General features: G+C 33.0%; 1 non-coding gene and 2 pseudogenes across 1 annotated transcript; 1 reads left to right on the forward strand and 2 right to left on the reverse strand.

Annotated features, from left to right (window-relative positions):
* Window positions 1-9305: 9305 nt before the first annotated feature.
* Window positions 9306-9378, reverse strand: TRNAR-ACG (transfer RNA arginine (anticodon ACG)). The gene has a single exon. It is a non-coding gene; the product is annotated as a tRNA-Arg (tRNA).
* A 91-nt stretch (window positions 9379-9469) lies between these two features.
* On the forward strand, window positions 9470-12527 carry LOC112720799 (uncharacterized; annotated as a pseudogene).
* A 356-nt stretch (window positions 12528-12883) lies between these two features.
* Window positions 12884-19372, reverse strand: LOC112720798 (asparagine synthetase [glutamine-hydrolyzing] 2-like; annotated as a pseudogene).
* Window positions 19373-23701: the final 4329 nt, after the last annotated feature.

Below are 23701 nucleotides of genomic sequence, written 5' to 3' on the forward strand. Positions count from 1 at the left end.
ACAGTTGCTTTTATAGTAGTACTCTATCCATACTAGCAGAACAACTTCTTGCTTCAACAATCATCTAGGACTCGTTTCATTTGCATCAATCTGCCCTTTAGCCCTTTATGCATTATCATAAAAAGAATGCTCTTTTTGTTTAGCACAAGCACATCAAGTATCTCTAGTTAAGATATGTATCAGATATATCAAGCAAATCGAAAATATTATGAAAAGTAGTTGAGTTCTTAATTATAATGAATACAATTTAATTTTAGATGTCTACACTGAATTGAAAGAAATCTCTTTTTCGATTCAACCCACACTTTCATAATACAGTATTCAGATACTAACAACTTGAACTCAACTACTAACCACTTGAACAAATTATTCAAATACCAATTTAGGATACAGTAAGCAAATAACAAAACATTAAAAAACCACACAATTTGAACAGCAGCCAATGGTTTTGATGGATAATAATGAAAACTTGGTGCTGAATTTCATAGAATTGTCACTTCCTAAATGCATATCTTATCAAAATTCATGCTGGAGGATTCATTCTATACAATAGGCACCAAAAGAAAGTAATGGCATAGATCCAATAAATTACTATGGAAAGCTAGATTACAAGCTTACCACCCAAGGCGTCCTTCTATGACCACCTAGCACCTTTACGCAACTTCCAATTTCACAATCAATTATCTTTACTATGTGGTCACCTCTGTGCATGGCAAACAAACAAATTCAATCACAACAGAAATCTTAAATTCAATTTGATAAAACTTTAATTTCAACAGTCTTAATTTTTTTAGAGCAGCAATTGATATAAGATTCAATAGAGTCATAAGGGTACACTTGATATATTCACAAAAGTAGCTAATTATGAGATTAAATTCTTTTTATACTTTTTTAATGTTATATTCACAAAACAAAACCACTCATATAAGAGTACCATTCTCTTGACTACAAGAATATGACTGATTAGTTACCACAAAAAGAGTCGTAAAATCGTCGCTAATCCGACGCAAAATATAATTTGTGACGGATTAGCTACCACCTAGCAACTAATGCTTTCCTCGCTGATTACAAGTCGCAAATTAGTGAGGCAAACACAACAGTCGCTAATTCATCGGAAAATTTTTTAGCTACCGAATAGATAGTCGCAAATCCATCACTAAAGTAAAAGCTAATTCCATAGAAGAAATAGACTAAACGGTAGTCGCTAATTAGCGACAAACTCTATTGCAGCAGACTCATCGCTAAATGCAAGCTAACTTCGTAGACGAAATAGAATGATTAGTTGACGCTAATTCGAGAGGAATTTTTCCGAACCTAACTCGTCGCAAGTTGTCCGCTAATATGATCGCAAATCTGTCACATTTTGTAGCAAATCTATAGCTAATCTTTAAAAATTCTTAATCAAATTTGTAAAAATTTTGTTGCTAAACCAAATCTATTCGAAATGAGAAAGTAGAGTTATGAAATAGTCGCTAATTTGCTAGGAAATAATCTGTAGTCAATTAGTTGTAATACTATCGCAAAATGTCATCGCAAATTCCTTTTAAACTAGTAACAAATCGATAAGTATCTCGCACTACAAGAAAAACTGGCTTTTGCTATGCTTTTAAAGCATTCCAAATTTGCAAAAAGTGTAGCGATATCTTTTCACCACGCTTTTTTAGAAACGTGCCAATTGAGTTAGTGTTAGCTACACTTCGAAAGCGTGCCAATGGGAGACATAGCCACGCTTTTGAAGGGAGAAAATAAAAAAGTATAAAAAGAATTTATTTTTTTATTGATTTACATGAATTATTTACATGCTATAATTATAATTAAAAAATTACAATTCTATAATAAAACTAATAATTTAATTTACATACTGCAAATGTAATGCCAATAAGCCATAACAACCTCTTTGTTTCCAGCTGAAATATGGAGAAAAATGCTTGAGTCATTTTTGGAAAATTTACCGAGAAACCATCAATTGAGTGTTGATTACCTCATCAGTTCTGCAGATTACAGAAAAGCAACACGAATCAATAAAAAAATGGAAAATTTTGTGTCCATACATGAGGTCATAGAACTATAAGCCAAACTAACCTATGATGAAAAATTCCATAAATGGATTTATAGAAGATGATCACCAAAGAAGTAGCAAGAAATTCAACAAAAAAGAAAAGAAAAGAATTTTCATAATTATAAAGAATCCAACAACAGTCAAAATCAAAGGCACTGTACTACACTACACAACATCATGTGATTCTTGTTTGCACGCAAAAAAATTAATCAAGATAAACAACAGAATCAAATAGAAGAAAGCAAGATGAGAAATTAAAGTAGAAACTTTACCAAGAAACACAAACAGGATTCATTTTCAGCTCCTCTCAACAGAAGAGAACAAGGTGAGTCGAAAATAGCATGAGCCAACAAATAGCTGAATGATTGATAAGAGACGTTGAAAAAAGAGAGTACAATAATTGACTATTTAACACTGACCAAAAATCAAACAATTGATTCCCATTAAAAGAGATTGCATCAGAAAACAGGTTCAATAACATCACTCTACAGTAGTAATTTGTGCAAGTTTAACCAACTAAATCAGCAGAGGATGTTAACCTTCTTTCCACGCCCTTGCCAACAACCTCATAAACCAAATAATCTTTTCTCGAAAGAATCAGCAAAGTTATCGTCTTTAAACAAGTCTTAAATATTCGTTTTAATTACAACCTTATACTTTTATAAAAATTCGAACATAACCTCCTCTAAAAATAGAACTTAGCCACCCATACGGGTTCCCTCTTTCTCAACATTTCACCAACCTTTTATCAACAAGTACCACAACAATATATTCTCAAAATACTTAATAATAGTGTAAAAATCAAATTTTAAACCCTATACCCAGGGTAGTTACCAAAACAACATTGGTAGCCTAATTTCAATTTTGTTTTTAAAATATCAAATGAATTTGGAATTGCACAAAATTTATATCCATATGACCGTCTCGGATTAAACTTTAAATTAAATGAAAAATTATAATTTTTTACTTACTCTAACTTTGAGAATAGAAGCAAAACCGTGACTGCTCTGCAGTGTCTTAAAATCAGAAAATAGCAGCAGCATGTGATATTCAAAATTCAATATAAAATCCAAGTTAAATCCAACGACCTTAAAAATTAATGTGGTTCAACTTCACTCATCCAGGTTTCTTTTAAAATTGGTTCCAGATCAATATCGTTTTTAATGAAGGAGTTATATAATTTAGAAGTTGAGTAATTTTCTGCAGAATTCTGTTTTAAAAGTTAATGAACATATCCTCTTTCAAATCCCATAACTTACTCATTAAAACATTGAAAGTCCTGAAATTTAAATCACATATGATAAACATACTTAAATTTCACCTTCAATTGGTTCCATCTCAATATCTATCCAAAATCCAAAGTTATAAACTCTCAAAGTTACTTATTTAAGGAAACAGAATCTGGCTTTTACTTCAAAATGCATCATCTTTCAAAAATTCATATCTTTAAAACTACAAGTCCAACCGTTCTGAAATTTTACAAAATTAAAATAATAGGACTAAAGTTTCATTTAAAATTGGTTCCATTTCAAAATTCAATTCGAAACACTCACAGCAGAGCCAACAAGTTACTGCTGTTCTAAAAATTCTGCAGTAAAAATCAGATTCCACAACCATAACTCAAAAATTCACCATAAATCATATACTTAACAAAAAGGTCTTAAATTCCCCAGCCCAGCTCCTTATATTCCCAAGCTTAATCCAGACTTGGTCTCACACAATTCTGATCATCACAGAATTATTTATAGCTTTTCAAAGTTACCGATATCATTTAAAGATAATGCAGGAAATCAGATTTTTCAGTTTAATTTTGAAAATCACAACTAATTCTCCAGTTAATTCAAACTTCTCAAAATTAAATTCCAACAACGAATTTCATCCTACTTTACTTAGCTTTTACTCTCTTATCATTTTGATTACTGTTGAATATCTGATTTACTTCCAAAGTTTCCATTTATTTTCAAAACTCAGATTCTCAACAATCAATTCAACATTTCAAGATTCATTCCTCCAAATATTCTCTAAACCCAACTCCAATCAATCACCAACTAAGTCCATTACAATAATCATATAACCAGTTTAATAACAAAAATTTCAATTTAATCCATCAAAGTACAAAATTCACAACAATCTCTCATCAAACAATTCATAAACCACGCATGATCAATTTCACAAAATCAACGAATTCAATCAAAGTTCCAACCAAAATCTCAATCATTCCAATCACAATCTCAGCCACAATTCAACATTCATATAATCAATCAATCACTCACAACTATTATACCTATTTGCAGTTATCCAATAAACTTTGTCGACATTCTTAAATTAAAATCGTTTAAATTAAACTCCCTACCTCGATTAGCCAAAATTCGATAATTAAGTGCAGCAAACCCCTCTTTTGTTTTAGTTTGTAGCAGCAACAGACTCGAATCAAACTAGCAGCAACAGCAGCAACTCTAACAGTTCTTTATTATCATCAATACTATCTCCTATGATAGTTCCATCAGCAAACAGAAAAGGCAGAGCAGGAGTGTTAAACAGAGACATGTGTTTTCCTTACCAGAACAGAAAAAGACTAAGGAACAAAATGGAAGTAGTGCAAATTATATTTTTGTATACTATATAATTAGTATTTGTCAAATATAATAATTAGAAGTGCAATGGCTGAGTGGTAAGTGGAGGTTACTTTTGCTCCAAGGTTCTTGGTTTGAGATCTGGTGGAGACATTTTAAAAAAATTTTCACGCAGACCGGTTCGGTTAGACCGGTTTGTGCCGGTTCTTGCCGGTTTGATCCAATTCTTACCAGGTTATACCGGTTTTTTTCTTAAACAGTTCAAGGAGTAAACCGAACTGGATTTAAAAAATAATTAGAAGTGCAATGGCTAAGTGGCAAGTGGAGGTTGCTTTTGCTCCAAGGTTCTTGGTTCGAGACCTGGTGGAGACATTTTAAAAAAAATTTCACGCAGTCCGGTTCGGTTAGACCAGTTTGCACCGGTTCTTGCCGGTTTGATCCGATTCTTACCGGATCATACCGGTTTTTTTCTTAAACGGTTCAAGGAGTAAACCGAGTTGGATTAGGGTCCAGTTCACCGGTTTTTTGTCGAACCGACCGGTCCGATTCGATTTTTACAACTATGATAGCAAGTGTACATTTGTATATGTGTGTTATGATTATAAATTTGAATATGTTATTTATAAAGTTTGATTATATGTGTAAATCAAGTTTGTTAGTATTATATATATATATATATGAATCTATTCATATGCATAGGTATTGATTACGTCTTGCATCAATGTATAACAAAATCTCAAATCCTCAATCTCAAATCTCATATATAGTATATATAATAGGGCTCATTTTAGTTTTTTCATGTAACGATAATAGAATTTTCAAATTTTGATTTAAAGCATTAGAAATAATGCTTATACGCAATTTTTTATTTGAAATAATTAAAAAAAAAGTTCTTATAGGTACGTTTTAAATTTTTGAAATTAAATGCTTTTTTGTTTTTTGAGTTACTTTTTTTTTTCTTTTGTTTTCAAATTTTCATTTTGATTTTTTTTAAAAAGAATTTAAATTTTAAAAAATATTTTATAAGGTAGATAAAATTTTTTTAAAAAAATACGAAAATATTTATGTAAATATCAATGATCTTATATTAAAATAAATAAATTAAAATAATTTGTATTATTTTTTTAACGATTTTTTTCATGAATTTTCCATGGATGTATATAGTGGTTAGTGATTAGTAGCAACATGGGACTAATATTTTTCTGACAAATTAGTAACAACATCAAATAAGCGAGAAAAGTATATCAGTTGTTAAACGGTCGCTAATTCCTCACTAAATAAGCTTTTGATTAGTGACTCCGTTGCGACCAGTTACTTATAAAATTTTCTTGATCAGCTTTGGATTTGTTATAACTCTGCGACGGATTTCCAACGAGATTAGCGAGTAATTTGCTACAAAATAGGTAGGATATAGCTTTTACTTTGCGACAAGATTGCAGTTGCCAAGTCGCTCGCTAAATTAAACTTGCGACAACTTAGCGACAAATGTATTTTGCCCGCTAATCAGCGACTTGAAATCAGCGAACAAACTGTGTCAGTTGTTAAATGGTCGCAAATTTCTCACTACTTATGTCCTAGGCGCTCAATATCCGTATTTCCACTTTAGCGACTAATTAGCGAGGAACAGTTCCTTAGCTAAATGATTTATCTGTTTCGACGAGTTAGCGACGACTATTTTCTGTCGCTACTTTTATTTTGAATTTTACAATATTATGCGACAAATTAGCAAGAAACTAGTTGCTCGCTAAAAAATAAAAACTTTGGTGACAAATTAGCTAGGAAATTATCCATCGCAAAATGTATTTCAATTCTTCGTGACGGATTAGCTAGGAACGTTGTTCCTTACTAATTAGCCATTTCGCACAAAGTTAATTTAGCGACGAACTAGTGTGTGAATTGTTTCTCGCTAATTGTATATCAAACACTTGCGACGGAATAGTGACAATAATATCACTCGTTACTTTACTTTTATTCGATTGAACCCCTAAGTGATTGATTTGCTAGAACATTGTCACTCGCTAATTAATTTGTGACAAATTAGTGAGGAAATTTTTTCCGCTCTTTTTTTAGCCACAAAAGTCAATCTGCGAGAAACAAACTTATTCGTAAATTTCTCGCTAATCAGTCGCTTTTCTCAAGTTCAGGTATTTTGTGACCGCTCATTAATTTTGTCGTTAGTGCATCACTAATTCCTCACAAGTTAGTGACGAATTAGTGACCTAACATATTTCTCGCAAAAATTCGTTGCTAATTTGTTAAATTCTTGTAGTTAAGAATCAATTTTACTGGAAAGATAAAGTACTAAAATCTAAGTTAACATTATAGCTTTTAACATTGTAATGTATTACTAGTATAATTAAATCAAATATTGATGACCGGTTTTCACTTTTCATTTTTCACTTACATATGATAAACCATGATAATTCATTTAGGATTTATGATTTGTTAGTTTATCATCTTCATCATACATGTATACAATATATACAAAGTTACATCAAAACTAAAAGATATTGATTTTGACATGTATGTAATTCTAAGGATAAATTATATAAATAAATTAATCTAACTCTAGTATTACCTAATTATTCTAAATGAGAAATTTGATTACATTTTTGTCTTTTTTAAATTTATATAAATTGTTGTAGTCAGCAATAATTTTAATTTTATATAACTCTCTGAACCTTGCTAAATTGTGACAACTTGGCATAATTTGTATCTTTGCTACTATTCCTTGTAAATTGTTACTATGCCAAGCATAATTTTATCCCGAAAAATGTCTTTTAGTAAATTTTAATTACAAATAAGTAAGTCTTTTTGCACCAAGTGAAGATAGTAACATGAATATAATGCAGTATCTTAAAAGTTACCATCAGAAAAAAAATTAAATCCAGAAATAAACTTAACCTTACATAGTTACATTTCCAATTTCTTTACACGAGTAGCAAATTGTTTCTTTTCAAGCTCTTGTGTCCGACCAATGGATACAAGGCGAGCACCAACCTCCTAATGCAAAAATATTAATTAATAGCATTAAGCAGACAATAACTCATCAAAACACCAAGCCTCAATTATAAATTAGATACTAAAATCATAAAAGCACTTCAGGTATTGCTACATACACAACTCCTTTTAAGTGCAGTTCCTAGGTATCAACAGTATTGCTCATGAGCTTTTCAAAAATTTTCTGTGAATAGAATTTTGTCATTCACGAATAGATTAAATCCACGGCATAATTAAGTCAGAGTAGAACACCTATTTGATATTTAAAAGATTAGAACCCTTATAAATTAGCTCCAAAAGCTAATATATTCTCATATGCTATCTGAATGATCAATATACCAGTGTGGCCTAACTCGTACTGCAGAAAAACAAGAGTTATTGACCAAACAGCAGAACACGACTAACTAGTATATAGATACGGGGAATTCCCTCAATTCATGGACTAATATTGTCCTTTGACCAATAAATGACAAAGAACTATGCAAAACCTCTAAGTGGAACCTAAGCAATACAAGCATATTAACATGAAAAAAGGGGATTAGCATATTTCTTTTAAAATCCACCGGTGTATTTGAAAAGTTTTATATGATCCACAATTTCACATCGTGATGATAAATTTCACAAATAAAAAACTTTTCATACCATGCAAATAAAAAAAAATCATTAACTGAAAGATGCTAGTGAGATGTGCAACAGATGAAAAGGAAGAGAGAAATGCAGGAATTGAAATTGTATGAAAACCCTAGCGGACCTTTTCTTCTCTGAATGCTTCTAATGTGAGAATGAAAAGAAGCAGGGCGCGGCGGCGGAAGCAGGGAGTGGCAGCGGAGGAGGCGTGTTGCGGCGGCGGCGGAGGAGTACGAAACTTGCAGTAGAGGAAGAGGATGAGAATGGTAGGGATTGAAGTTGGATGAAAACACTAACTGCTTCTCTTTTCTGAATGCCTCTGTATCTAAAATCAAAAAGAAAGGGGAGGGCAGAGTTAGGGTTTTCCAATTCGCACTCTATTTCGGAAGGAGATTGCTTCAATCTCGATGATACTCTCCAAGAACTCTAATCTCTGTCAGTTTTTCGTACCTAAAAAAAGGGAATGGAGATAAAGTTAAAAAACCAATAATTAGAAGAATCAAAATGCAATTAGTAACTTTTTCAAAAAAAAAAGGGGTACATTTAGTAATTATTTTTATGAAAGTTAATGATACTCCTACAAAAATATTGGAGTAAGGAATATGGCCAAAATAATAAGTATAACATTTTTTAGAAAATATTATTAGAGATAAAACACAGTAGCAAGTTATAAACTTTAATTTTTTTTTTTTTTTTCTGTTGGTAGAAAAATATAGGTACCCCATTTGAAAATTTAAAAAAATATGATTAACGTAAATCAGTAGATCACACTTTTAGATATCAACCATTACTTAATAAAATTTGTTTAAGGATGAACCGACAAAAATCATTACCCGAAACTCACTACTATATTTTTTTAATAACTATTTTGCTATTTTTTCTCATTATATTTAACATCTCATGTTATAAGACAAAAAAGAGTATTGAGGAGACCCATAAACAAAAGGGAAAAAAAATTTCCTTGTTAAAGATTACTAAAAGGAAAATCAATTGCGTAATGTTGAGGCCAAATATAGCAAAAATAAAAAGTTTCAACTTAAAAATTACGACTCCACTGGGGATCGAACCCAGAATCTCTGGTTCCGTAGACCAGCGCCTTATCCATTGGGCCATGGAGTCTTTCAAAAGAGTTTAGCTGATTCAATTTATTCAGCCTTTCGTTCAATTCAATATAGTGTATTATCAATCCCCATTGAAGCTTCTGCTGCATATCCTAGTCTTCATCATCCATAGTTTGGTAACACTAGAACTTCAAAGCCAGCACCCCATCACCACCATAACCAACAAAAGCAACAACACTATTATTATTATTATTGTTGTTGTTGTTGCTTTTGTAGAAGCAGCTACAGGGAATGAATCAGAATCCGAAATTATTCCAATTCTATACATAAAAAAGGGGGAAAAAAAAGAATGGGAAAGAAGCAATCTTTGCGTAGCAAAGCTACCCAGATTGTATCTGTTATCCTGAATCCAATATCTAACTCTGACACTCTCAAACACTCACCTCCACCACCTTCTGTAAGTTTCCCCTTTTCATATTATTGTTTTCTGATGTTTCTCTTTGCTTCTTGGCTAAAATTCAGGTCTCCAAGTACGAGGTTTACGCTTTTTTAGTTATTGTTCCTTTTCTTGCCCTTTAATTAAGTTTTGAAGGTTATTTTTCGTTTTTTGTTTTCTGGCTTAAGAGTAAAGTTGAAGATGATTGATTGTTTTTCCTTCTAAGGATGAGGTAGGGGGATTTGGAGGAACAACAAGTGGATCAGAGAAAACTGAAGAGGGTAGCAATGATTTAGTTGATGGCCCTGACACCTCATCTTTCAGTGCATTTCTATATTCTTTGTTGTCTTCATCAGATGCTGGAGGAGATAATGCAAAGGTAATAACCCTTTACCCGATTCATCGTTGAAGGAGAATAATGGTGGAAAGAAAAGCTTGTTCTCTAGGAGTAAGCAATCACTTGGTAGAGCTATTCGCCAAGCTGCTAGGATCGGTGGATTTCGCCATCAGGGGCGGAAGGATAATAATTCCGAAATGAATTCTGATTGTCTAAATGGTTCTGGATTGAATGGTGTTGAGATGAATCATCTTGCAACTGTGAAAGGGAAAGAATCAGAGTCTGTGTCTTTGGTTGAGCCGTCGATGCTCCTTTCGGAGGCGATGAGAAGTACTCTCTATGTTTCTCTTCCTGCTCTTGTTCATGGAAGGAAGTGGCTGTTGCTGTACAGGTATCAAGAGATGAAGATTCATTCCAAAGCTATTGATATTTTATTATGATTTTTATTTCACTTGGAGGAACGGTATATCACTTTCAACCCTTTATCGAAGAAGCAAGCTTTGGCCTGGTACCCTATAACTTTCCCTGAGCAAATTTTAACCATAAGCACACACTTCTCTATGGAGTTTCAACACTAGCATTAGTTGTAGAATGGGATAGTTCATGTTTTCTACAAATTCAAGTCCCAGTTTGGAAGCCTGCAAGTCCTACATGACATTTGAGTTCTTTGCTATGGATTGAAAACTCTTAATACCTTTTGAATTATCAAAGATATATTCAGTATTGGAATCTTTTATTTGTAACTTGTAAGGTTAATTTCTCTTCGTTTCTATCATGGATTGGTTCCAAATGTTAGTTATTCCATTTCAGGTTGTCGGAGACCGAAGAGGAGCAGTGTTTGGAAGCTTAGTTGAAGCGCCTCTTAGACCATCCAACAAGAAATACCAGGTCAAACCAAAACTCATTTATCCAAGGATTATCCGATAGATTGTATCTGTAATTGTATTATTGATGACAAATATTTGGTACAGGGAACAAAGTACATTTGTTTTCACAAATATTTCTGGCCATCCTGTTATATATCGTCCAACAGGTATCTTCTTCCGTCCGAGTTTGAACATGTTACTCTTTCATCCTTTTTGCTGTCATAATTATACGGTGCTTATCTAACAATCAAAATCCAAGATTAATGAATTGGTGTTAGTTTTTCTTGTTATGTGGTGCATTGATATTTGAATCTATGGTGCAAACCTTAGAAATTATGCCCATGAAAATCATTAAAAGGTTAAATTTCAGGAATTGTGTGACATATGGTGAACATAATGTCGTCTTTCAACTATATATAAGAACCATTTCCTATGAGCCAATGAGGAATGCTTGAGTTTACTTTTATTCAGAAATGTGAGAATGTCGTCTGCTACATTCAATGATTAGTTCGTCAATGAGAGTTGAATTTGCTCCATCATAATTTCACATTCATCCGAATATCTATGAATCGTTAAAAATAATAAAAATACTATCATGCTCAATAGTTGCCTCTAGTAGAATCTTGGAACCTTGAAATCTATTGCTAGTCTTCAGCCTCAGCATGAGGCTTTTCTCAAATTTTGGAATACTTTTGTTTGTTTGGTTTTCCTTTTCTCTCTTTTTTTTCCCTTTCTTTTCTTTTGTTTGGTTTAGAATTCTAAATGCTAAACCCTAAACTAACCACAACATTGCAGGGTTAAACCGCTATTTCACACTATGCAACAGTGAGTTCTTAGCAATTGGAGGGGGAAGTCATTTTGCGCTTTATTTGGATGGTGATCTGTAAGAACTTTCTACTTCCGTCGCTATCTCTCTGCTTAAATTGTTTTCACACTGCCAAAAGAAAAAAATTGAAAAATATAAAAAGGAAGAAATGTGAACATGTCTTCAATCATATATCATCACCTTGTGTTTTTATTTAATCCCTTTCAAACTCTTGCAATATTCTTGAAGATTGAATGGCTCAAGCTCGGTCTCGGAAACCTACGGAAATCCTTGCCTTGCAAATTCTCAAGATTTCGAAGTGAAGGAAGTAGAGGTGCTCATGCAACTTCTTCGAATCTTCTCACTTGGCACACAATGTTACACACTCCTTCATCCTTTCTTTTTCATCTTTTCTGGTTGCTAGTTTCAAGAGACATTTATAGCTGAAGAACTAACTGGTCTTTCTCTCATATACACAGTTATGGGGCTTTGTGTATGCTTCAAAATATGAAGAAGTACTTGCATTTAGCAGAACAGAGGCACCTAAATTTCGCGGAATATTTACCTGATGTGAATAAATCAAAGAGGTTTGGACTTTGGAGCTGCATTTCATGGTGGAATAATGTTCACTTTCCCTCTTGAGCAATGCGAAGTTCATGTTAAAAAAAAATGTTACAACTAACGAACGCATGTAAATACCAAAGCCTGTATATATGGAATCCGTACACATGAAAAAGTCAGTCGATTTTGTTCAGGATACAAATTGGAGCAAATTTATGTTTTTAAGCAATTTTCAGGTAGAAATGGATTCTTTTTAATTTTTTTTTGTTTTCTCAATTGATTTTGTAAAGGGTGCAAGGGTGATTTCGCACGTACAAAATTTTCTCATGCATGTTTTTTTTTCCACTTAAATCTTGTGTGGTGTTGGATTGAAATTACACTATACAACATCAATTAAGATTTAAAAAAATTGAGAAAATCTATTGATCTAACAAATAGTATTGCACAAAGAGAATAGCATATAGGAGTAATTGGATATTCCAAAGAATTGAGTCTTGTTTTTGAATTTTTGGAAGAGGAACACGTTAAAATAACCAAAATAGAAAAGAATCAATAGTGTGCTTCTCAAAGGCAAGCTATCCTGAGAAAGTTTATTTATTTATTTTGCATGATGTCCCAAGTTGAAAGACTATTGAGAGTTGAGACACAGAACGCCATCAAAGTGCCCTTGGCAGCTTGAGGGTACCCTCAGAGCCTCAAGTACTATAGCAAACCAAAGAGCAAAGTTCTTATCTTTTGTTCACTTTACAGGAATTCTTGATTGTTGTTATTTATGAATTTGAGTTGCCATTGCAACTCCAGTTAAATGAATCTTACTCAAACACAATGTAAGAAAGATTGCGAACAGTATACATTAAAGGTTATCTTACTCTGCTAGTGTCAAAACAGCTTAAAATGCTGTGCTAACCGTGCGAAATACAAATGAGCAACCACAATCTTCTTCAAGAGTTTAATTTTTCATCTACCTGAAAATAAGCCTCACTAGACAAAGCTTTGCATTTTTTTGTTCTTCGAAGTCAGAATAAAGGGCCTTTTAGAGGGTCCCGTTGCTCGGCTGATTTTGCATCCGCTGCAGCCTCGTATGCCGCTGCATGAACACCAAGAGCAGCACGGCCAGAAGGGTCAGGATTCTTTGACCATTCGGCATCCCATTCCACAGCTTTTGCGGAGCTGCACGCAACACTAGGACCTCCTGGAACGGTTGACCTTGCAGCATTCTGTTAAAATGGTTGCAACATAATTAGAGATGGGTTTCGGCAAGATATAAGTTTGTAAGCAAAGTCAATTTGATTTGTCTTCAAAAACTGCGAATCTAACTCTATATCAAAAGCTAGCTCGATAATAAAAACTACTTAAGTGTTTATAACTGCCCTTTCAGCCATATCTTTATGTTATTTCGGACGGAAATTTAAAGAACAATAATAAAAATGCCATAACTTCACTATTTTCCACAATATTATCACATCCTATTATTCTAAATACTTATCAATTATCACACTGCTAACTGCATTCATTAACATCCATTATTTTCAACAAAATTTCTTGAGCACAAAAAAAGAAATGGGGGGATGTTTATTTTAAAAAGAAACTTAGAAAACCCACCTTCGGAAAGTGCTTCTCAAAAATTGTCCTGTAGAGGTATGCTTCTTTTGTTGTGGGAGTGTTTTCAGGGTAAACATAGTTAGCATGCAACAGCATTCCATCTGTGACCTGTCAGTTTGTAAAGTGAAAAAGAGCAGAAACCATGGGATGGCATCAATGGAACTCTATAAAAGTTAATTACTGATAGTTTGCAACACAAGAAGCTGCAAGTAAGAGCTTACTTGTTGGTTAGCATGCTCCTTCAAGCCATCAATCCAGCTGTACCCTACACCATCACTGAACTGTTCCTTCTGCCTGTACAAAATGTGCTAAAAATGGCAAAGCAATACAACGTTTCAGATAGCCTTCACCATGTGAGATGATAACAATCAGTGTGAGCTGGAAATTTTTTACAAACCTTCGGTAAATATGGATTTGTTTCGTCATCAAATGCATTGCGCAATACCCACTTCTCTATCCTTCCGAGATCAGGTCGTATCTGTGAAATGGTCATATATCTCATTATGTGATTAAAAAACTTAGCTAAAAAGATTAACTTCACATGACCATTGAATCAAATTCACAAAGGTTTCTTGTTAGTAGTGTCAAGACATGCCTTATCCAGTAAGCTACACCGTAACACCTTAAAGAGTAGATAAGAAGTTGATGCAACAGAAGAGTTATGATGATGAACAATGATCAAAAGAATAAGACCTTAACAGTTAAACTGAAGCAAGAGAAATTCAATCAACATTGCAGGCGATCAAACCAAGAGGAACACAGAAAAAAGTGAACATAAAATACCATTTTCCACTCTGGATCAATACTCATGGCTGTGTTGATAAATTCTTTATCCAAGAATGGTACACGTGCCTCTATACCCCATGCTGAAGTTGATTTATTGGCTCTTAGGCAGTCATAAAGATGAAGAGCTTTGATCTGTGAGATCAGGAAACCAAAATCTTGAATGAAAAGGTAAAGTACACTAGGAATGAAAAGGAAGAAAATTTAATAGGTTAAGCGCATTAAATTTTCAAATTGCATTGAATCAAACATGATGATGTAACAATTTGCTATTACTTTTCGACATGTTTCTTCATGAAACTCTTCCTTATTAGGTGCTTTATGGAAATATAGGTAACCTCCAAATATTTCATCTGAACCTTCTCCCGAAAGAACCATTTTCACTCCCATGGATTTGATTTTTCTGGACATAAGGAACATTGGAGTACTTGCTCTGATAGTCGTTACATCATATGTTTCAATGTGGTAAATGACTTCTTCAAGTGCATCTATACCTTCCTGTTATGGAACAAAAGTACAAAAGAAAAAAGAACAAAAAATTGAAATGCCAGGACAAGATTAATGTTTTTCAAAAATAGAGCAATGATGATAAACAATCACCTGAACTGTGAAATAAAGTTCATGATGTCGAGTACCAAGATAATCTGCTACCTCTTTTGCAAATTTCAAATCTGGAGAGCCCTGAACGGTGACAAAATTCAAATGAAGCATGTACAATCTAATACACCAATTTATTTTTTTAAAGAAGGATAATGAGGCTTATTTTCACCTATATTGAAGAATGAATTCTAACCTTTAAACCAATACAGAAAGTATGCAACTGCGATCCCCACTGTTGTGCAGCTGCAGATTGAGCCACAAAACGATTGGTCACGGCAGCGACAAGCGATGAGTCAAGTCCTCCCGACAAAAGAACGCCAAAAGGTACATCAGTCATCAACCTCTTAAGCACAGCCTAAATGATAGCATAGACATTGGAAAAATCAATCCTGACTCCTCAAATTATTGTCCATGCAGCACACACATTAGTAGTGTATCAAATAATTTAATGTTTGAAATCTTCTTAAACTATATATGTAACCCCATAATTCGGGTACCAAGCCATTGGATTCAACATATTAGTGATGCAATATTCATGAAATGCAAATATATTTTTCATAGGGTAATTATATCGGGTGCATCTGAACTCGAATAAACTTTTAAAGTGTATATCTGAGAAAGAAAAAATAAAAAAGAGGTAACTCGATTCCACCTTGATTTAACTCTATCCACCTAAATAAAATAATAATAATAATTAAAAAAAATAATTAATATCCGGTTGAGTTCATATAGAAATTTATTCAAACTGATACATCCATTTCCTAAGAAAGCACATAGAAATTTGACAGTCCCTTTTTAATTTCTTTGTTTTTCCCCCAAAATTTACTGTCACGCTTCTTCCACCTAAGTAGTTTGCCGATCGAAACTAATGGTTTCAGATTCCTAAACAAAGCGTACAATAGTCACAAATACGGCATGCCAGGCTATCTAAAGTTTTGAAGAGTATCTGAACCACTCTCTAAGCATATATATGCAGAATAATTGAAATTTTAAAATGAGGAAGAATCATTTCAAAGTGGAAAATGAATTACATTGTGACGACCAAATAGTATCATACCTTTTCAAAGGCTTGACGTAGGATCTGAGGATCATAGGGTGTTGATGGAATTTGCTCTGTGAACCATGGTGGATTGTACCATCTTAATCCTCCTACAAGCACAACATATTTCAACAATGTTCATGGATTACATAATATATAAAAAAAAAAATTATAATTTAAAGAACAAGAATACAAGGCATGAACATGTCTATACCCTGTTTGCTGGAATATATATGCCCTGGCGGAAAAGATATGAATCTCTCACAATCATCACTTAAAGCTTTCATTTCAGACGCAAACCATGTCGATCCTGCAAATAAATCATCCCTTCCATAGGTGACACAAAAGCATAAACAAACAAGCCAAATACTGAGAGGATTAAACTGTGTTTGAAAACCAATATGTTGTGTAGTGTTAATTATACTTAAAACACAAGGGTATGTATTGGTTTAGACACTCAAAATGTTTCAACTGCTGGAAACACTCAGATGGCAACCAGCTCGTGATTTATTTCACTTTTTAGAGCCACTAAAACCATTCTGTAAATATTTCGAATTGACTTAAATTGGACAATAGATAGCTCACCAGCATTTGGTTCGTACCAAGAGACGAAGGATGATAGAGATACGTCTCCAACATCCCTTCTTTTAGAAGATACACAAATTAGTTTAAAAATATTCCTAAGACATGTTTTTAGTGTCTCTCTATTTTAGAAGTAGAGACACTATCTAAAGATTTTTCCTGGTATAGGGACGATTTTCAAGTTTTTGTCTTTGTTCCCTTCTACAAATTTATTTCTATCCCCCGGTGTATGTGTTTCCTTTATCTCAGAATAGTAACCAAACACAACCTTTGAGATGTGGGACATCATTAAGCTCAAGGTGAAAAATTCAAAAATGTCTCATAATATCAAAAACAAGAAGAGGAAGCCACAAACCATCAAGCCCCCATCCCAAGTAAAGAGGGGTAATGCCTATAGCATCACGAGCAGCAATGAAGCTTTTATCTCTTGTGTCAAGAAGCACAAAGGAGAACATCCCATCCAGCATATCAATAAATTCTTCTCCATACTCTTCGTACTGCATGATAACCATGTTATGATAAAGATGAAACGAAACAAAAGTACATTTTACAGATAATACATATAACTCATGGGGGGAAGTTGATCAATAATCAGTAAATATAAAAGATTTCTTAACACTTACAAGATGAGCAATGACTTCACAGTCGCTTCCAGTTCGAAACTGGTGGGAACTCAATTTCTGTCTCAGTTCCTTATGGTTATATATCTCCCCATTTACCTAATGGCACAGTTTCAACAAGAAAAGAAAATATATAAGGCTAAAACATTTGGAAACTTTACTAAACATACATATCATCAAAATTAGTTCAATAAAAAGGATTGCACACATGAGTATATTTGAACTCCATTTTTCGACAACTGATTTTTAATGTCAACTCTTATACATGCTCAAAAAAGTACACGTTACTAGAGCCTCTTGTCTAAATAGTATAACACACAACACCTCTTTATTCGTAAATCATATATACTAACATCTTTCAGAATTAGATTATATGACACAATGCATATTTGTATTATGTTTTGTGCAATATCACCTAATCCAAAAATTATTGGGAGAAAATAAATAGAAATATACATTACTATCAATAGGCATCGACTGTAGACTTAAAAGCTCCATATTACCACATTCATCTGACTTTTAGAATTAAAAGAAATAAATAAAGCATTCTTCTAAAGAACATTCAAATGATACAAATATATAATTATAATAATAATGTAATCATAGGTAACTGGTGCATACTGTGACAACAACAGTCTTGTCTTCGTTATAAAGAGGTTGATCCCTTAAGTGGGGTCAACAATAGCAAGCCTTTGATGAGCAAGATAACAATCTCCATGGCAATGCAATCCACTCCAATCAGGTCCTCTATGCTTCAATCTGCATTCTCCGATTCCATTTTATAATCAATCGGAACCAAATCACAAAAATAATTAAAAAATTACTGAACTCCTATGTCGCTTAAATGCCAAGCATCAGGGAATCTTTCAAAAGCGCGCACACTAACGCAATTAGAAAATTGTAATTTTCAATGTTTTTGTTAAATAAATTGAAAATATTTAAAGTTTATTACTAATTAAAATGAAAAGAAACAAGTTTCGAGAAATGTGAGTGCATGATGGAAAATCGAACCTGCGAGATAACTCGATGATGCGAGCACGTTTGGCCTGAGAGTTGTCAACACAACCTAACACTGCAAGAATCCCACACATGGTGGCTGTCAAGGGAAGAAGAAGAAGCAGCAGCAGAAAAAGAGTGTCCGGAGGAAAACACAAGAAGGTAAAATAAATTAAAATGTGAATATGATGTACCACTGATTCACTAGATATCTTAGTACAAGTTAGTATTTATTTTCCTAATTTTATTACTTATTTAGTTATTTTATAATATTCTATTATCATTCTCTTCCTTTTTATAATGTGATAATTCACATGTGATTTCGGAAGATACTCATTTAAAATAATACAATAATAGCAAAAATTGAAAAAGTGGGTATCTGATTTATTGAATCTTCGGCGACGGTAACTACTAACTACATCATCAATAGCTAAATCAATTACAACATAACAGTAAGAAAATGTTCAAACAAAATGAATAACAGTAATCAAACAGAATCAGTAATCAAATACATAATCAAACACAATTATTAAACATCCCTCCCACAAACACAAAAATAAACAAAATAAACAAATAGCGTACCAGTTACCAAGAGGAGGAGCTTGCCGCCGCCGAGAGAGCTAGAGATGATCCGTGAGAGAGGAGAGACGAGCGCGCCGCCGCGAATGTGGGGAGACTTGCCGCCGCAGAGAGGCAGAGCTGTGAGAGAGGAGAGACGAGTGCCGCCGCGTATGTGTGAGGGAATCCCGCTGCCGCCGCCGGTGCTCTGAAAATGCGAGAGAGCTTGAGAGAGGAGAGTGAAGAGGGAAGCAGGGAGCCCAGCCGCTCAGGGTCAGGGAGGAGGGAGCTCAGGGTCAGGGTGAGGCCGGGTAACTGGGTTCAGTGTTCGTGTGAAACCTAATTTGTATTTATATCTTCTGTAAAATTACTAAAATAACCTTTAAAAAAAAAAGAGGACACCAATTTTTTGAAGGTTTTAACAATTTAATTCGGCGAATAAAGATTGGTGTCAAAACCAAATTCCACTCCAGCTCCAAATATTCGTTTTTGGTTTTGTTATATGCTTTATGCTTTACCTTTTATTATAGAGTCAAATTTGGTGGGAAAATCCTAAGACACTGCACACGGTATATATATGAATTTTATTTTATAAATGTTACGGACTATCAAAAATTATTTGATTTTGGCCGTTGCTTAATTATTAATTTAATTTATAAATATTTTAGGATTTGTTTAAGTGAGTTTATAAAAAAAATTTAAGTTATTTTTTTAAAAAATTTTATAAAAAATAAAAATAATTTTAAATTTAAATATTTTATATAAAAATATTTTTTATCAATTATGTTTAAATATAATAATATAAAAATATTTTTTTATTTATTTGTTATGTAAAAATATTTTTTTAAGAAAAAGATCTTTTTAAAAAGATATAAATTATAACTTTTTAAATGTTTTTTATTTTTCTAGTGTCTTTATTCTTAGTACTAAAAATTTATTAAATACGTTAAAAAATTAAAAAATAAAAAGATTTTTTATTGAAAAATTTTTTTTTATCAATTTAATAGCACTTAAATAAATACTTAATCTAGTAATTTAACAATATATTTTATTTCATATTTTTAAATATTAATTGCTAATTGATAATCAAAAATGATAAATTCTGATGACTATCCAATATTTTTTTATATGCATATATTGGGCCCAAAGTGGTGTAAAACTCACCCAAAATTATCCATAAAACATATATTACGCGGGTGTGAGATGCAGCAATCTTAACGTTGTAAAACGTCAACTTATTAGACGAAAAACGACATTACCGTCTGTAATTTTGTTTTCCACATGTCACACATGATTAGCTTTTATTACTAATGATTAGTATTTAGTTTTAAATATTTTGTTATTTTACATAAAATATTTTTTATTATTAATGAGTAGAATTAGTTTTAGATATTTTGGTATTTTATATAAAATATTAGAAGTTGCAACTATTTTTAATTTATTTTTTTATTTATTTTAGTTTTATTTAAAATATTTATTAGTAAAATTGAATTATTATGAATTGTTAGTACATATTTTTAGATTTTTGTCTTGAATTTCAATAATTTATTTTAAAAACAGAATTATTATTACTAATTTTTAGCATATGTTTTTTTTATTTTAGTTTTATTTAAAATATTTATTAATAAAATTGAATTATTATTATTATTATTAAGGTAGCGTTTGTTTTGAGGTACTGAGATAAAGACTGAGAGACTGAGACTTAGTATCGTGTTTGTTAGTTCAGAGACTGGTACTAAAATTTCTGTCTCTGTCTCTAAAATTTCAGTATTTCAGTACCTCCAAACAGTAGGGACACAGGGACTGAAATTTTTAGAGATGGAGACTGAAACTTTAATAACATTTTATACCTAAAATATTTTTATTTTAATTAATTAATTTCAATTTTACCCTTTGTGCAAATTAAATTAGAGTTTCATTCTTGTTCAATTCCTGTCTCCCATTTTGCACCAAACAGAATACTCAATCTCTGTCTCTTAGTCTCTGTCTCTCAGTCTCAGTCTTTCCGTCTCTGTCTCTCCACCAAACGCTACCTAAAGACAAAACGATTAGAAAATGGGTCATAGTGAAAACTGAGAAGAGACATAATCCTGAAGAATCACTAATTAATGGGAGAAAGAGTAAAAATAGTGAGAAAAGGGCAAAACAAAAAGTATTATGGAATGTGAGTCTTCTTCTTCTTGTTATTTTTTATTTTTTTCTGTTTATTTTCTATACTTTCTATGTACTCTTTATTTATTTATTTATTTTTTGTCTTTTCATTTTCTTCTTATTATACTTGATATATTTCCATCCTTACGCATTGAACCTTAGAACCCGTTATTGCTTTTACTATATATAATTATTTTTCATTTTGATTTATTCCCTAAGTAAGCAGTAACACCTATGTATCAATTGGTGCTCTTGCCGAGAGAATGGCTGAGAACACGAGAATGCAATCAATGCAGGCGGCTATTAACCGTTTAGCCGAGGAGCAACTCACTGCTATTACACAGTCATTGGTGTTGATACAAGTCCAACTCGCCCCAGGGGCTTGAGGATTTTTTGCAGTGGCACATGAAGGTCAATTTTCTGCGTTTTTCAGGCACCGAAGATGTTATTCAGTGAATTTTTCGGGCGGAGAGGTTCTTCCAGATCTATGACATCCCAGAGGAATAAAAGATGGATTTAGTGGCTGTCAGCTTAGAAGGCAGAGCGTTGGCTTGGTTTCAAATTTGGGAGCGACTCGATCAGGTATTCGACTGGCTCACTGATGCGAGCTATAGCAACCTCATAATTCGTCAAGTGCACCGAATCATATCAAGTAATACTACGGTGAGTGGGTTATTGTTCCCACGAGGATTTACGGATCAAGTAACATGATTAATTGACTATTCTAGTTAAACGATTCAAACTATAGGTTGAGATTCAAAATTTAGAATGAAAGCAATACTGATGAAATTAAACTAAGGCAAATAAATGAGCATAAGTAAATGAAGCAGTAAATTGAAGCAGTAAAATAAGAGTAATTAAATGAATGCTAGAAATTAAAAGGAAACAATTAATTGACAAGAATTAGAGGAAGCTGTAAATAACAAGAATTAAACTGAAAGTTATTAAGTGAAAGCGGAGAATTAAAAATGGGAAATCAAATGACAAATATTAAAGAAAAGTAGTAAATTGCTGGAATAAAAAGAGAGTTATTAAGTGACTTGAATTAGAAAGCAATGAAATGACGGAGAGAGTAATTCGAATTAAAACATTAAGGATTGGAGATGTTGAATCTTCATGATTAAATATTCTCACTTTCTTCTCAATCATGCAAGCTAGATCTCTAGCAAATCGTAAGTAATTGAACCCCGATTTCTTGGTGATTCAATTTCTCTTGACTTAATCAATTGTCAATTTCTTGATCAATTACTCATGAAAAGAGGTGAAGTGTGATCTCTGATTCAAAACCACACAATTCTTAAGATCTAGATTAAGATTGATTCAATGTCACTTATCAAATTCTAGATCTAAAATCATAAGAATTGTGAGAGAGAAGTTTCAAGTCCAATTACTATGATCATTTTTCAAGTTAATCATAGATTCAAGTGAGATTCAAACTATTTTTCAATAGATTTGAATCTTTGTTATGAAGAACAAAACTCTCTCTTAAAACAGCAATGCATGAATCAAGAAGAAGAGAAAGATAACATCAATTCATTATGATTCAACAGAGCTCCTCCCTTTAATGGAGAGAAATTAGTGACTCATGCTACAAAGCTATAATTCAAAAAGAAGAAGAAAATTGTATGAAGTAAAGCCCCCTAACAAAGTGTTTTCTATAGCTTTTATATTACTCTCCAATTCAAATGCAAACTAAATTCAAATTAAATTCAAATTAAATTCAAATTACATCAAATTCTAACTAACTATCTCTAGATGATTCTTGCTTGCTAATGGGTCCTTTGTGGCCTTGATTGATTTTCAGTTGTGGACTTTGCTTGCATGAAAGTTGGAGTGAACTCGATGTGAGTTTTTTAGACCAAATTGAAGAGTCCAGGAAGTGACAAGTTGAGGGCGTGTTTGGCCATGCAATCTTCAGTAATTTAGCGTGTTACGCGCTTTACATTTGGGCCAATATGGAGCTCCAGGAGGTGAAGGCATGTGTGTCATACACTCTTCACCTTTGTGGCGGGTTACACGCTTCAATATTGGTGTGAATTAGAGCTTCCAGGAGCTGAATTGAAACCGCTGGCATGTGTCTAAAGCATGCTTCCTAATTGAGGCGTGTTGCACGCTTTATAGCTGGGCTAATTTGGAAGCTTGAGGGCGTGTATGAGGGACACTCTTTTCATTTGTGGCGTGTCACAGGCCACACATTTGATGAAAATTGGAGCTTTAGAAAGTGGCCAAGGTCACTGGCGTGTGTGCCATACACGCTTCATGATGTTTGGCGTGTAACATGCCGCGCCACTCCTTTAGTGTGAATTGAAGCTCTAGTGAGATGCTCAAAATCGAAGGCGTGTGTGTGTAACACGCTTCATACTTGGTGCGGAATTCAATTGTCCACAAACTAACCGGCAAGTACACTGGGTAAATTACTAAGGAATTAGGGTTTAGTCACTTATG

This window comes from Arachis hypogaea, chromosome 11, assembly GCF_003086295.3.
Source record: "Arachis hypogaea cultivar Tifrunner chromosome 11, arahy.Tifrunner.gnm2.J5K5, whole genome shotgun sequence".
Taxonomy (NCBI): Eukaryota; Viridiplantae; Streptophyta; class Magnoliopsida; order Fabales; family Fabaceae; genus Arachis; species Arachis hypogaea.